Source organism: Pseudophryne corroboree, chromosome 5 (assembly GCF_028390025.1).
Source record: "Pseudophryne corroboree isolate aPseCor3 chromosome 5, aPseCor3.hap2, whole genome shotgun sequence".
Taxonomy (NCBI): domain Eukaryota; kingdom Metazoa; phylum Chordata; class Amphibia; order Anura; family Myobatrachidae; genus Pseudophryne; species Pseudophryne corroboree.
In genome coordinates this window covers 776,576,913-776,594,088 of record NC_086448.1, presented here as the reverse complement: position 1 = coordinate 776,594,088, position 17,176 = coordinate 776,576,913, and positions in this window count along the sequence as shown.

The window sequence follows — 17,176 nt, the reverse complement described above, 5'->3', positions numbered from 1 at the left end:
ACTCATATCATGCCATGGTGCCACTTTATCCATTAAATGCATCTTAGGACAACACAAGCAGCTTATGCTGATTAAAATGATATGCAGTATGCCTATATTCTGTGTACGACTGCAGCTGTATCTGCATACGAAATATGCAGAACACTGAATACACTGTAACGTACCATGTCATATGCAGTTTCAGCCGCAAACGCACAGAGAATATAGGCTTGTCGCATATCATTGTAGTAAATAGAGTCTGTTTTTGCATCCTATTCGCATAGTGATGCAAATAAGTTGCATTTTCTGCAACAACAGAAAACAGACTTTGAATCTGCGTCATTTGCTAACACGTCACATTCACAATAACTTAACTTTCTTTGTTGTGGGTTTAATACCACCTAGGACATGTATAACCCTCTGTGAGTTTACCTGTCCTCAGATCTGTCATTATGTTTTGATCTGAATGCAGATGTAACTTGCAGTTACGAAGTGTCTAGAACAATGCTCCTATTACAACAATCCTACACTGCAAAGCAAACTGTACACAGTACAATGTCTTCATAGCAGCCTGTGCCGTGTTCCCTTCCCAGCCCCTCCCTTACTCTACATGGGGAGAGAACCTGTGTGTTTATGATCCGCCTGGGTAGAGGGAACAGCTCCAAGTGACTGTACCGCAGCCAAAAAGTTGAATCTGGGGGTGTGAGATTTATTATACTGGTGGAACCTGGGGAGCGGATCAGCACATCCTCATTCTGTGGCATTTGGGACTATATGACAATGAAAACTGCAATCTTGCTTCTGACACTGCAAGTAAGTTTGTCTTTCCTAATGCATGGATGCCTGTGTGTGGCATATTCTGTATAAAGTCAGTTACAGTCTCAGCTTTCACTGTTGTCCCAGTGTCAGTGGTATGTTTCCATCCAAGGATTCTCAGGGGATTTTGCATTTAGAACAGAAGCCGTCCCCGCTGTGTCACTTTTTAAATTTAATCTGGAAAGAAGAGATGGACGGGGTTCTGAAAGAGTTGTAGATTGTGTGTCTATTCTTCGTTAATGCACAGTAATAACTTTTCTGACTTGGGGGTCTATTTACTAAGCCGTGGAGAGAGAGAAAAGATAAAGGGGAGAAAGATAAAGGGGTTTATTTACTAAGCCTTAGGGAAAGATAAAGTACCAACCAACTTGGCACCTGTTGGTTTATAAACACGTGGCAGTTAGGAGCTGATTGGTTGGTACTTCATCTCTCTCCACTTTATCTTATTCCAAGGCAGAGTAAACAGACCCCTATATTTCTGTACTTTTTCATAAAATAGAACAATTTCCCTTCACCATGGCGGAAAACATGTATATTTTAATTTACACCAACTTACTCTTGCATCTCAGAACTTTGTAAATTAATATAAAATGTTCCCATTTAAGCAGCTTAGTACATTACCTTGTAGCAGCGTCGGGTAGTTTTAAAGAATATTGACGTCTGCATTTTCTGTGGATCATTTTCATATGTATTGTTTTTAGAATGCATTTCTATCACTCTCTATATGATCATTGTACGCTTAAAAGAAATCAGCCAAAATTGTCCGTCCTCAGCTCATTAGATACTGGATCATTGACAGCTACGTCTGAAAAATGGGAACCATCGTTTCTGTAAAATACAATATTTGGGGAAATATCATAAATGCCTCTCTGTGGATGCTTAAAATTCCATCATTTTTCTACCTTACTGTGATTCTTCCCATAAAGGAAAGTTATACAAACTTCCTAAGAACAAATAAACTTGGATTATGGAGTGACTAGTGTGTGCTGACAGGTTCTAGTACTTTGTAGAAGTTAATTACGGAGAACTTGGGGTAGAAGTATATAATCTTCGCCTTAAATACTTGTAAAATTCTAACCCTTTATTGGGTTTGCGGGTATGCTGCCAAATAAATATATATGCCCTTATTTATCAATGAGTGATAAATTTCACTGAGTGATAAATTTCACCAGCCAATCCACTCCTAGCTGTCATTTTTCAAACAGTCTGTAACATGACACTTAGAAGCTGATTGGCTGGTGCAACATATCACTCACAGTGAAATTTATCACTCATTGATAAATAAGGGCAACAATTAGGTTTACATTTTTGGGTTGCAATCTCTTCAGTTAAATGTTTTCAGGATCGCAGACAAATCAGATATTAGGATGTAATCATAAATTATGCTTTTGGTGTCACATAGTTAAAGGGTTTATTAATGGAGTTTTACATTTCAATTTTATGAAACCTCTTCCCTTTCCAGTAAGAATATTATGGTGTGTGCTCATTTAGGAACCCTAACTATTTGCTGTTTTTCTGGGGTCTTGACTATTATATAAAGTTGAGACCCGCACCGCTATAAGCTATGGCGCTGCCCCTCTCTAACACCTGATACTGGGGGGCGGTTTATCAAATATTGGAGAGAGGTAAAGTGGAGAGAGATAAATTACCAACCATTCAGTTTGTAACTGTCACATTACAGGCTGTACTAAAAAAATGACAGAAGCTGATTGGTTGAAACTTTCTCTCCACTTTATCTCTCTCTAAGATTTGATAAATCTCCCCCTATAGTGTCAAATGGAAAGTCTTAAGCCCAGTACCCACGGGCCGATGCAGGAGAGATGTGTGCTGAGCGAACCGCTCAGCACACATCTCTCCTGCCGCTCAGCACAGCGCGATCTGTGCTGAGCGTGCGGGGGGAGATGGGGGGGCCGCTCACTTCACCCAGCTGGTGAAGTGATCGACCCGCTAGATTGGCCTGCATGCAGGCCAATCTAGCAGCAGCGATAGCGATGTGCGGGGCCGCGCATCGCTATCGCCGAGGGGGCTACACACGGAGCGATCACGCCGATATTCTAAGCAATCTAGTCAGATTGCTTAGAATATCGCTCCGTGAGTACCCCCCTTTAGAGCCGATGTGTCAGATCTCCCTTGCAATGGAAAGATGACCAGGGTGGAATGTGTACGGCAGGCTTATAAGAGAACCTATAGTATAATTTTTAGAAAGGGTCTATCTATCTATCTATCTATCTATCTATCTATCTATCTATCTATCTATCTATCTATCTATCTATCTATCTATCTATGTGCTTCTATTTACTTCAGCTAGATGATGGGATGATGTTGAATATTAAAAAAGTATTTTAATCACTGTCAATTGCCAATAATGAGGATAAGTACGTACAGTAAGGATAAGCTTCTACCTACATTATCCAAATTATAATTCAAAATATAAAATTGTTCAAAAAATTAAGTGAAACTAAACCTTTAACTAATACTGTAGAGAAGCGTCTGGTTTGGTATTTGCAATACGATGATTTAGTAAAGCCCAAACCATCTGGGAACCGATGAGAAACCACTGTAGAATAGAATAGAACATTGGCTCACCATCAATGTTTTTAATATTACAAGTTTAAAAATCTGTGTTTACTAAGCGTCAGTTTTGGAAATTGCCAAAAAAACACAGACGAACCCACCCAAATAAATGATTTGGTTGTGACAGGCGAGGTGACTTCAGAAGCTGCTGTTTGTGCTTTCTAACCAATCAGGAGAAGAATCACCATACACTTAAAATGAAGACAGTTGTTGTGTACAGTATTGCAAAATAAGTAGTCAGATAAAGTTCCGCTGGTGTGTGTGTGTGTGTGTGTGTGTGTGTGTGTGTGTGTGTGTGTGTGTGTGTGTGTGTATTAGTGAACAACAATTATTGTTTAATATTACTGAGAGAAATATTATTTATGAGTTATATTAAAGGGACAATATTAAGTGATTATTAATTGGAGTTTAAAAATGTTTTTAATAAAGGTACCATTTATATGGACATAAAATAAAACATTTTTATTTCATCACTAAAATTAATTTTTAAACACCAATTAACAATTGCCTAATATTCCCCACTGTAATAGAATTAATAACTAATATTTCTTTTATAGTAAAATTACAGTAAACTATAATTTCTCCACTAATACTGTATATTAATAAAATAATATTTTCCTTATAAGATGGCTAAATTCCCCATTTATGAACCCCCTCTTAAAACTGACGTAAAACAGATGAACATCAATGATGGTTCTCAAAACCCCATCAAAAATGCTGCATAGTAAACATAGTGATTTAGTGATAGAACATCCTGTGCAAGGGTTTTAAAACCCCAGCAAAGCAATGTTTAGTAAATTTAGCCTAGTATCTTCATTTTGTATATTGTAGTGATGGGTGAACTCAGGGGGTAATTCCAAGTTGATCGCAGCAGGAAATTTTTTAGCAGTTGGGCAAAACCATGTGCACTGCAGGGGAGGCAGATATAACATTTGCAGAGAAAGTTAGATTTGGGTGGGTTATTTTATTTCTGTGCAGGGTAAATACTGGCTGCTTTATTTTTACACTGCAAATTAGATTGCAGATTGAACACACCACACCCAAATCTAACTCTCTCTGCACATGTTATATCTGCCTCCCCTGCAGTGCACATGGATTTGCCCAATTGCTAACAGAATTCCTGCTGCGATCAACTTGGAATTACCCCCTCAGTTGCTTATTTTGCTGTCAGCACTTATCAAATTGAAGAGGTGTTCAGTAACTGCTGCCATATTTGTGCAAAAATTCTCCACACATCCATATTCATTGAATACATGTTTTCCAGCTCCAGATGACTTTTTAATGGCTTGTTCAAGACCACCTGAAACTTTAACTAAACAATTCACTATGGCCCTCATTCCGAGTTGATCGGTCGCAAGGCGAATTTAGCAGAGTTACACACGCTAAGCCGCCGCCTACTGGGAGTGAATCTTAGCTTCTTAAAATTGCGACCGATGTATTCGCAATATTGCGATTACTAACTACTTAGCAGTTTCAGAGTAGCTCCAGACTTACTCTGCCTGTGCGATCAGTTCAGTGCTTGTCGTTCCTGGTTGACGTCACAAACACACCCAGCGTTCGCCCAGGCGCTCCCACCGTTTCTCCGGCCACTCCTGCGTTTTTTACGGAAACGGTAGCGTTTTCAGCCACACGCCCCTGAAACGCCGTGTTTCCGCCCAGTAACACCCATTTCCTGTCAATCACATTACGATCGCCGGAGCGAAGAAAAAGCCGTGAGTAAAAATACTTTCTTCATAGTAAAGTTACTTGGCGCAGTCGCAGTGCGAACATTGCGCATGCGTACTAAGCGGATTTTCACTGCGATGCGATGAAAAATACCGAGCGAACAACTCGGAATGAGGGCCCATATCTTTACATCTCTGCTTTTTAGGCATGCCTTTATAGAATCATGATGAGTTGTTGCTTACAGTTTTTCTCTGTGGGTACAATGCAGCGTGCACCGGAGAACAATGTTGTGTCCCTCGAATGCAAACAACTCTGCCTGCTGATATAATGAACTGTCTGAAAAGTACAGAAGATAAAGCAGTATATACATTTTGCAGGAGCACATATAGAAGTCATAGAATGAATAAATACTACACTCCCCTGCCACATTAAACTTATCACTAAGTTTATTTTTTCTGCATATAACACGTGAATGTCATGTACTGTAGATGTAGATGAAACAGCGGCATATTTTGTTCTGCACTGTTATTGAATGATCCAAACCTGAAACAGCATCACAGCCGGCTGTTCTAGCTTATTAAACAGGGTGATAGTTGTTACTGGTTATTCAATCCTGAAATTGACAACTTTAAAGATGGAAACTATGAGCTGCTCCGAATAATGAAATTATATAAAATGAATTACCAGAGCTCTGAACAATGCCAAGAATCCAACAGCCTCATATCACACTATTAGTAATCATAGTTCATTAAGGTCAGAAAGCAACGCCCTCACTGCAGATTAATTAATTTTCAGCTGAGAGCAGCTATTTGCTGGAAATTCTTATAGGTCTGCACGCAACTGACCCCATCCCCTAACCATGTGTGGGGGTCCCGTATTTTGTAAACAGAGAACAAGGGCACCCCTGATGTTTGTTCAGCCCTATTCATTATATCAAGCTGAGATGTTTATTTCCATTGCCAGAGAATATAAACAAACAATTGTGTCCAATGCAGAACCCAGCAGAGTTATGTTGTTTTGAAGGGCAATGAAAATAAACAGTTTGGCCTGATGATGAAAACACGTGCTGAGAGCACAGAAACAAGCCAAAAGTATAAAAATAGTAGTAAAGGGCGCAGAATTACATTAGTAAAGAAAAAATTAAAAGTTATCTAAAGGTGGAAAAGCCTTTAAAGCAGGCATGTCCAAACTGCGGCACTCCAGCTGTTGTGAAACTACATATCCCAGCATGCCCTGACACAGTTTTGCTGTCAGAGAATGCTAAAGCTGTGTCAGGGCATGCTGGGATGTGTAGTTTCTCAACAGCTGGAGGGCCGCAGTTTGGACATGCCTGCTTTAAAGTGTAATAATTAGTAAACTGATCCACAGAAATCAGAATTCCACAATGTCCACACCTTTCCTCCTAGACAAAGATTTTCTTCTCCCTTGGTGCTTCTGCAACGGCCAATGGGGGTCATTCTGAGTTGATTGCTAGCTGCCGTTGTTCGCTGCGTAGTGATCAATAAAAAAATGGATAATCTGCGCATGCGTATGCGCCGCAATGCGCACGCGCGTCGTACGGGTACGAAGTCCTTTGTGGTTTTGCACTGGTTCTAGCGACGATTCCAATTGCACAGCCGAACGCAAGGAGATTGACAGAAAGATGGCGTTTATGGGTGTTAACTGACCGTTTTATGGGAGTAGTTGGAAAAACGCAGGCGTGGCCGGGTGTTTGCTGGGCGGGTGTCTGACATCATTACCGTGTCACTCGTCGCAGCAATCATCGCACAGGATAAGTAACTACAGGGCTGGTCTTGTTTTGCACAAAGTGTGTTTGCTGGCGCTCTGCTGCACAGGCGTTCGCACTCCTGCAAAGCGAAAATACACTCCCCCGTGGGCGGCGACTATGCATTTGCACGGCTGCTAAAAACTGCTAGCGAGCGATCAACTCGGAATGACTCCCAATGTTCAGCCGTTTCCTCTATCTGTTGCATCTGATTGGACAGGTTCAGTATAATTTAACGATGGAAACAATACCGACGTTCATAATCCCGACAGCCGTAGACCAACAGTCAAAATACCGACACGGACAAAATACCAACATTCATTATGCCGACATGTTCTAAATGGCGACATAGTCAGAATACCGACATTTGAAATGCCGACATTTCAGATTACCAACCTGATTTTTTTCTGTGTTTTCTTGTCAATGTCGACCTAGGTCGACCTGGACACTGTGTAAGTGTACCGCGTCCCCTCGCATGGTTTGCTGCGCTCGGCACACTATTATATTCCCCCTCCAGGTCCACTGGGATGGTAAAGTATGAACAAGTTTGTTTTGGGGCAAAAATTCCTTAAAAATGCATGTCAGCGTTTTGACATGTCGGCACATCAAATGTCGGTATTCTGAACATGTCGGTATAATGAATGTCGGTATTTTGACTGTGACGCTATTTTCACTGTCCGTCAATGGCTGTCGGGATTAAGACTGTCTGTATTGTGTCCGTCGGTAAATCAACTGCTACCTGATTGGACAAACCTCAAGCATTAGCATCCAATCAGGAGCCTGGACTTACAAGTTTAGGAAAATAGTTTTAACAACTATAATAATAAGCAGTTGTATTGTGTACTCCTCTATGGCTTATGGGCCCTACACACTGGGCGAGAATACTGAAAGATATGAACGATCTCGTTCATTAATGAACGAGATACCGTTCAAATCTTTCAGTGTGGAGGCGCCAGCGATGAACGATGCGCGGCCCCGCGCTCGTTCATCGCTGGTTCCCCGTCGCTTGTGCATGCAGGCCAACATGGACGATCTCGTCCATATTTGCCTGCACTGCTATGGAGCCGGGTGACGGGGGGACCCCGTCACTGCCCCCTGCCACCGGGTCGCCCGTCGGCTGTATCCGCCGTCGGGCAGCTCGGCGGCGGATCGACAAATGTGTGGGGCCTATAAAATTGCATCAGTTTAGCTATTTTTCCGTCCTTAAAACCATGTGCCCTATAGATATATACTGCAAAGAAATGTTTTCCGCCAACTACCATCATAACGGTTTTCTTCCCCTCCAACAAAATCTCACCCACATACTTTACATGTTCATTAAAATATCTTTATTTGAATTGCCTTTAAAATATTTCCTGTCTCAGGGAATCCACTGCGTAATAAATCTTTTCGCCTCAGTGGCGGTCTGGCATTTGTAATAACTTAATACATTGTCGCAGTTCATAAACACAAATACCTGGAGTACTATTAATGCCAAAGAGCCGCTGATTACTTATTATTACCCCGCGCAATATTTCCTCTTCTCTAACTGCTGCCAGTGAAACAGTTAATTCTGAGATTTCCAAAAGGTGTTTATTTTCTCCTGCTCTGAGCTGTTAATTTCAGCCCTGTGAAAAGTACGTTTTGTCACCATCTATGAGAGGATAATTAAGGGACTTGTAATGCTAATAATGTGTTTCTGATTCGTTCTGTAAGAGTTTATTTATCCAGCGCGCAGCATAATAAACAGAGCTTGTATACTGAGGCCGTAACAGACAGATAAATACGTTTTGCTGCTCGAGCCTTTGAAGAATAATTTACACTGAAAATAAATAACTTTTCGCAAAATGTTTCTCTAGGAATTGTAAAACCTGATTTGTGCTTAAAAGATTTTCGTTGGGTAAATTGTGAACAGATATTTGTTTAATTACTGATCTGGTTACATGTACTGTATGTATGGGTAGTATATTTGAAGCCTTCACATCTCTGCGAATATTGATCTTTGATATGTACTGTATTAGAATCGCCTTCATGACCAATTTGTGTAACAATATAAACTGGGATATTCGAAACCAATTTCTTGATAATAAAATGCTACAATTATTATATTTAGAAATAAATGTCTACGCTTGCAAATGGTTTTACCGGGATCCGGTCAGAATCCCCATGGCCATTATCCCGGCAGTCTAAATAACAACACCAGAATCCAGACACTGCATTCAATGCCGACAGCCAGGATCCCGAATGAGTGACTGCCAGGCCACCGTAGAGATAAGCTTTGTGGGAGGTTAGGTTTGGTCACAACGGGAAGGTGGGGGGGGGGGGTTAAGGTTTAGGCTGCGGTAAGGGAGGGATAGGGGGTGGAAGGGTTGCCATACTTACCCGGAATCCTAAACATCGGGATAACGCGGTTGGAATTTTGAGCGCCGGCTATGCAACTGCTAGCATTTCAGCCCCAACCCGGTTTAACCATATAGGACCTCCCGGCATGCTAAAAAAGCAAAAATAGCAGCTCTTTTACACTGTTTTTGGGACGGACACTTTATACGTTTTTGGAAGCCTCTTATATAATGTTTTAAAAATCAGATTCAAAGGTAAAGCTCACTGTCAGTTTATTTATATTTGGCTGATCAGCCCCATGTCAGACAAAAAAAACTGCTGATGATTTTAGCGGCAGACGGCCATTAGCCTATTCTACAACAGTGGGCCATGGCAAGGCACCATCCTTAGAATTGTATGCAAATTGGTCTCTATGTAATCGACATGGACTGGCTGAAATAAAGAATTACTGTCCACTGCACAGGGGCGTATTAAGAGAGGGAGGGGCATGTGTGCAGTCTCTCTCTCTAACTGTGCAAGAGTCTAATGCGCTCGCGCAGGTCTCCGGGGAAATGATGCGGTGGCCATTTTCCCGGTGATCTTCCTACTGAGCGTGCTCAAAACACTGGGGAAATGGCCACCACGCCGGTGATTTGTACAGCGCAGATGATAACGCGGGACACCGGAGAGGTAAGTGTTGAAGAACTGGGTGCAGGGTGGGTGGTGTGGGCTTCCTTGGACCACACACCCTGCACCCATTATAATAATAATAATAATAGTAGTAATGATAATTTCATTTATATAACACTTTTCTCTAGCAGGACTCAAACTTGCTTTATATATACCAATGCCCCTACGTCATTTCAGCGTTTGTACTCTTCCCCATTTAACCAAACAGGCTATTCTGCGTTGCTTCCAGCGCACTATGGGGCAGATTCCGATTTGGGAGCAATGCAAGACCAGGCTGCACTGCATGTGGGGCAGATGTAACGTGCACAGAGATTTAGATGTGAGAGGGGCATGTCCAAACTGAAATCATAATTACAGCGTAAAAATAAAGCTGTCCAGCATTTGTAGGCTACATGCAAAAGGGGCTACTATTTACCCTGCATGCAAAAAGAATAAATATATTTGCTCCCCATGCATCATAACATAGTTTGTCCAGATGCACAGTTAAGGAATCCCCTCCTGGCAGGAAACACCTCCCCCTTACATGCCCTCTTTCTGATTGGCTGTCGACTACTCTCTTAGGAATCTGTAACTGACATCACCGTGAGGTGCAGTGACGTTTAACTACTGTGCATGTGTTAGGGGTGCCAATGACCATCAATAATTCAAAATCATTGATGCTCTATACCCGATGTTTAATACTTTTACCATTGATGGGGGGGGGTCAGGATCCTGAATGAGTGACTGCCAGGCCACCGTAGAGATAAGCTTTGTGGGAGGTTAGGTTTGGTCACAACGGGAAGGGGGGGGGGGGGGGTGGGGGGGGTAGGGGTTGAGGTTTAGGCTGTGGTAAGGGAGGGATAGGGGGTGGAAGGGTTGCCATACTTACCCGGAATTCTAAACATCGGGATAACGCTGTTGGAATTTTGAGCGCCGGCTACGCAACTGCTGGCATTTCAGCCCCAACCCGGTTTAACCATATAGGACCTCCCGGCATGCTAAAAAAGCAAAAATAGTAACTCTTTTACACTGTTTTTGGGACGGACACTTTATATGTTTTTGGAAGCCTCTTATATAATGTTTTTAAAATCAGATTCAAAGGTAAAGCTCACTGTCGGTTTATTTATATTTGGCTGATCAGCCCCATGTCAGACAAAAAAAACTGCTGATGATTTTAGCGGCAGACGGCCATTAGCCTATTCTACAACAGTGGGCCATGGCAAGGCACCATCCTTAGAATTGTATGCAAATTGGTCTCTATGTAATCGACATGGACTGGCTGGAATAAAGAATTACTGTCCACTGCGCAGGGGCGTATTAAGAGAGGGAGGGGCATGTGTGCAGTCTCTCTCTCTAACTGTGCAAGAGTCTACTGCGCTCGCGCAGGTCTCCGGGGAAATGATGCGGTGGCCATTTTCCCGGTGATCTTCCTACTGAGCGTGCTCAAAACACTGGGGAAATGGCCACCACGCCGGTGATTTGTACAGCGCAGATGATAACGCAGGACACCGGAGAGGTAAGTGTTGAAGAACTGGGTGCAGGGTGGGTGGTGTGGGCTTTCTTGGACCACACACCCTGCACCCATTATAATAATAATAATAATAATAATAATAATAGTAATGATAATTTCATTTATATAACACTTTCTCTAGCAAAATCAAGAAAATAGACAAAAACGGTTGTTCAGATAAATTGGTTTAATGAAACAAACATAACCAATTTGTCTGAAAGTTCATTTGTGTCTGTTTTCCAGACAACAATGGACTTTGAGAGCAAATAGTCAATTGTCATTTGCTCCCAGACATTGCCAGATTTTCTTTCCAATCAGCCAGATTGGACAGATAATCTTTAAGTGTGTAGGGCCCTTTATCTATATAATCTATCGTATCTATCGTATCTATCTATTCTATCGTATCTATCTAATCTATCGTATCTATCTAATCTATCGTATCTATCTATTCTATCGTATCTATTGTATCTATCTATTCTATCGTATCTATCTATTCTATCGTATCTATCTAATCTATCGTATCTATCGTATCTATCTATTCTATCGTATCTATCTATTCTATCGTATCTATCTATTTTATCGTATCTATCGTATCTATCTATTCTATCGTGTCTGTCTGTCTATCTATCTATCTACATGCATGTGCAATTATTGGAACAAACAGATTATCTGATCTACCCTCAGCCCCAATTCATTTGGCTAGTATGAGTTCTACACAGTAGTATGGCTTTAGTTCTTTGCTTGTAATTTAAATGAACAGGAAAGTCTCTGTGTTCATTCCCTGAAGTCTCTGGAGTCTAATCTCTACCCAGGATCTAGCACAGTGTACTCAGTGGGCTGGCCGCTGATGCATTTATAACCTGCTGCCAATGAATCTTACATCATAGCCTTTTACTTACACACATCATCCCATTAAGCAGCAAGATAGATATCGCACTTGTTTAACTGTGTCATGTTATCCCAGAGCCGGGTGGCTGGTCCTCTCTGGCAGCGAAGGAACAATCTGCAGGTACATCGCCCGCGGATCTTCTTTTAAAAACAACATTTGTTTACAACATTAGATAAGCTGAAGGCTGCATAAGCCTGAAGCCATATAAGAGCCCAATTTTTTTGTGATTGGTTGTTGGTGACTAAGCAGTTGCTAGGCAGATCAGTGTGTTCTTGGGTATTTTCCTATAGGATTATAGGGCTGTCCATCAAGGGTGTAGGGGTTGGTCTTGGAATAATATATAAGCCATGGTCATGTGACTCAGACTTCCTCTTGCCATTTTGGAATGCTCCAGGAAGGCTGAGTACGGATTGCATTATACTGTTATAGCTGGTTGTGTCCTTTAGCATTGTTTTGCCCCTTCCCCTCCCTACTAGTTTTTTATTTTATTATTCCATCGTTTGTGCTTGTTGTTCCTGTCTCTCCCCCCTCGCTTCTCTGCTGCATCCATATGAGTCCTCTCCCCCTCCCCCGTGGCTTGCCTGCGGAGCAGGCTTCCGGCGCTCTCAGCCCCGGAGCATGGCCACCCCTCTCTCCAGCCCGGCGCTGGATAAAGCGTGGCGGGGTCGGACCGCTGCGGCCAGCGCTTCTCCCCCTGCTGATCGCCCGGCGGGCTACGCTGTGCCCCTGCCGCAGCGGTCGCAGGTAAGTGCGGCCGCGGTCACAGGGGGTCATCCCCGGCGGCCGTTGGGCTGCAGGCGGCTCTCTCCCCCGGCATGCTTTTCCGGCTCGTCCCCTACCTCCTCCCCGTTTGCGGCCCCGGATTAAGGCTCCGGCGCCCACGTGGTGCCCGTCGGCCCGGGGCTGGCTGCTGGCAAAGGGGGGTGCGCATCGTGTCCTGGTGGGCGGGGCGTAGCGGGGGCGGCGGCTATTCAGCGTCCACACGGCTTCTGCTGCGCTGGGTGCAGCTGGGGTGCTCCCTCCGTCATGGGGTCCGGCTGTTGGGTCCCTCACTGGGTGCTGGTAGGGAATCGCGGCCAGGGCGCCCTGTGTTTTGGTGCAGGTTTCCACTGGTGGGCTCCGTTTCGTGGGTGCATTGGGGTGGCCCCTCCCCTTTAGTGGGGGCCTCCGGCCACGGTACCCGCGGTGGGGTCTCACCTGTGTGGCTCCCTTTCTCACGCTTGGTTATTCCGCCTGCGCCCCCCCCATTTCCCGTCTTGCATGTGCCCCCGCATTGCGGGCTGGTACGGTGCGGAGGGGGCGGCGCTGTCGTCTTCGACTGCATCGTTCCACCTGCCTGGCCCTCCGTCTTGTTTTTCGGCGTCGGCTGGGTTTTCCTGGGTTTTTCCGCAGCTCGTACCTGGCCCGTTGCGTGGCGGTCACCACATCTTCCATTGTGCGCTCCCCGGGTCCCCTGCCCGCCTCCCCTCAATTTATCCCCCTGGTGCTCAGTTTCGTCCCCTGGGATTCAGCCACGCGGGCTGCCAGCTCGGTAATTCCCCGCAATGGCCCGCAGGCCCAGTTTTTACAGCCTCCCCCGCTCCCGCGCAGTTCCCCACGGTTCCTCCATGTTTTCCCGGGCTGCGGTTATTTTCCCCTCCCAGGGCTTACGGCCTACACCATGTGGGACGCCCCGTGGGTCATGGCTGCCCTTCTCACGAGTTTCTCCCTACCGCGCGGGGGTCCCCGCCGCCTCTGCCAGCTGCCCCCCCCTCCGGGTTGCGGCGTTTTACTTGCCCCCCCTACTACCTGTGCCTCCTGTTTTGTTGTTGAAGCGCGGGCGTTTCCTGTGCTTGTTGTCCCCTCTGTTTTGTCCGTTCAGGTGTCGGCCGGTCCAGGGGAGTCAGGGCTTCGGCGCGGAGGAACCGGAGGCCGAGGAGGGCTGCAGCGGCAGCGGAAGATGCATCGCTGAGATCGGTGGCGGTGGCATCAGCGGATGGTGTTCCAGGTCCTTCGGGCGCCGGTGAGCATGCTGTTGTTTCTCCTTATTGTTACAGTACGTTTAACTTCTGTAGTGTTCCTCTGGTTCTCCTTGGCGCCCGCGTTAGTTGGCTAGGCTTCTGGCGCGGCGTGTGGCGGTTCGCCCGTACTTTCATCGGGGGTTACGGTTTTTGGATTTTACTGCTTGTGGCACCGGGTCGCGACCTGCCGCGTATCCCCACATGGTGCAGTTTTGTGTCAGCGCACGCAATTTAAATCCCAGGTTTACGCGTGGGGGATTACGACGTCAAGTCCATCGTGTTCGGGGCGGTAACGCCGTTTTTCCTTGGGGTTGTGGTTGGGGGTCGCCCGGCAGGTCGGATCGCACAGTGGGGTCCCAGGTCGCCGGCCCCTCGCATTTGGCGCTTCTGTTTTGCGTTCCTTGGTAGGGGTGGGGTTTTTACGCTTATGGCAGGGGCAAGTACACCATAGATATACACTCCCGTTTTCGTCACTCATGCAAATTTGTGAGGCCTGTCACCCGTCCAGTGACAGTGCGCTCACGCTGTCCCGCATCAGGTCCGGTGGAAGGTGGACGCAGATCCGGCTTGGGGCTCGTGAGGGCTGTATGCCGTTTTTTCCTCTCGTCCCGACTTGTGCATCTTCCCCGTGGGGTTGGTGCCCAAGGACCCCAGGTTAGTTCCGCCTTATCCTACATTTGTCTTATCCTCATGGGGTTTTCTTTTCATGCTCCATTTCCGATACCGTGCGCAGGGTGAGTATCTGTCTTTTATGGACTCTGCCTTTTGGTTTCGGGAATATGGGCTGGGTACCTCCTTTTGGCTAACTTGTACATCGGGTCGTGTTTTTCCCCTCTTCCCCTGCGCCCCTATTCCCGGCAAGTTTCCGGGCCTCGATTAGGGGCCAGTTTTATGCTGACAAGTGGGTGCCCCTGGGGTTTTCTGTCTCATGTGCCTCTTTTGAGAAATTGGGAGGCATTTCGGTTAACAGCTATCCTCTGTAGTTGGACAAGTTTTTGTTCAGGATCCGGGGTGTTCCCATTGCCCCGGTACGCCGCTTGGGCCCTACCGGTTGCCTGAGTTTTCGGGGGTTGGCGCTGGGCACAATTGCAGGTTGCTGTCACCTCTTCGCTGACAAGGTACCGTCACTTTTGGGTTTTAGTAACGACTGCTTGGGGTAAAGCGACGTTCGGCTTAAGCGGGTGCACTCGTTGTTAGCTCCTCCCCTTTTGCGATCAGGTTTATCCCCATGGGTGGCATAGTTTGCAGGACACATATGGGCCGCTACGGGGGCGGTCAGGTAGCGTCCCGCAGTTTCCCTTCCCGCGAGATCAGAGATGTTTTGGTGGATTTGGTCTTCATTCCTATAGTCTTTTTACGGGGAGGTTTTTTGGGCCTCCTCCTCCTTGTTGCCTCCGGTCCCCAAAGGTTTTGCGACTATTGCGACATCTGCTTGTCTGCTGGCGGCGCAGTTTTCCCATCACGCTCCCGGGGTCGGAATGGGTTTGCGGATGCTTTGTCTCATTTTCGTTTTAGAAGTGCTGTGAGTGGGTTCCGGGGGTGGGGGACATAGGTTTTTCTCATGCCCGTCTTCTGTCGGGCGGAATGTACGGGTGGCTACTTGGACTAGGTATGCGTTGGCTCCTTCCTCGTTTGGGGTGTCTGCTGCGTCCTGGTGTTTTTCAGTAGGTTGGATACAGCGGGTGTGTCCCTGGTAGACAGTTTGATGTTTTTTGTTTTTTTATGTTCGAACGTTATCGGGAGGTAGGTCCAAGGCAGCCATGTATCCTGCCCTTGCGGGCTTTTCCTTCCGTTCTAGGCTGTGCGGGCTGGTGGACCACGCCTGGTCTTTCGCTCCTTGCGGGGGGCGCTTAAGTGTTGGGGTAAGGGTGCGCCTTGCTGGGTGTGCTGCCTCCTGTCAACGAGTCGGTGTTGGAGGTGGCCCCTGTTTAGATTAGCCTTTGCTTTGGCTTTCTTCTGGGTTTTGCGGGTAAGCGAGTGGTGGTGAGCAGCAGGCATTTCGGGATGCCGGGACCTTTCTCTGTAACGCGGGTTGCAGGGTGGTCGGTTGCTCTGCAGGATGGTGTGATCCAAATCGGATCAAGCAGCTGGGGGTCGCTGGGTGTCCTTGGAGGCCCAGGAGGTGGTGGGTGTCTGCCCGCTGCGCCTGGCGCATGAGTATAGATGGGCCTCCGGGGGGGCGACCAGTTGCTGATACAGACGCTCGCTGGTCCTCTCACTAAGGTACAGTGTTGCTGCTGTGTTTGGGTTCGGTACCCATTCCTTGTGGAATTGGGCTGCTGGCCATGCGGCAGCCACAGGGTCCGCCACGGCGGCTGTTCAGGTGCTGGCACGTTGGCGGTATACTTCTTGGGTCCTATTCCTTATGGATGGGGGAGGCTGCCATGCGGCAGCCACAGGGGCCTCCGCAGCAGCTATTCAGGAGCTGGGCCGTTGGGGGTATACTTCTTATGTCCTATTCCTTGCGGGTTGGGGTGGCTACCATGCGGCAGCCACAGGGTCCTCCTCGGCTGCTGTTCAGGAGCTGGCCCGTTGGCGGTATACTTCTTAGGTCCTATTCCTGGTGGATGGGGGGGGGCTGCCATGCGACAGCCACAGGGGCCTCCACAGCAGCTATTCAGGGGCTGGGCCGTTGGAGATGTACGTCTTAGGGCCTATTCCTTGCGGAATGGGGTGTCTACCTTGCGGCAGCCACGGGGTCCTCCTCGGCAGCTGTTAAGGAGCAGGGCTGTTGGGGGTATGCTTCTTATAGGTCCTATCTCCGGTGGACTGGGGAGGCTGACCATGCGGCAGCCACAGGGTCCTCCACGGCAGCGGTTCAGGAGCAGGGTCGCTGGGGGTATGCTTGTGGCAGGTCCTGTCCTGGCGGATTGGGGAGGCTACCATGCGGCAGCCACGGGGTCCCCCTCGGCAGCGGTTCCAGTGTTGGGCAGTTGGAGGTATACTTTTTAGGTCCTGTTCCTTGCGGATGGGGGAGTCTGCCATGCGGCAACCACAGGGTCCTCCACGGC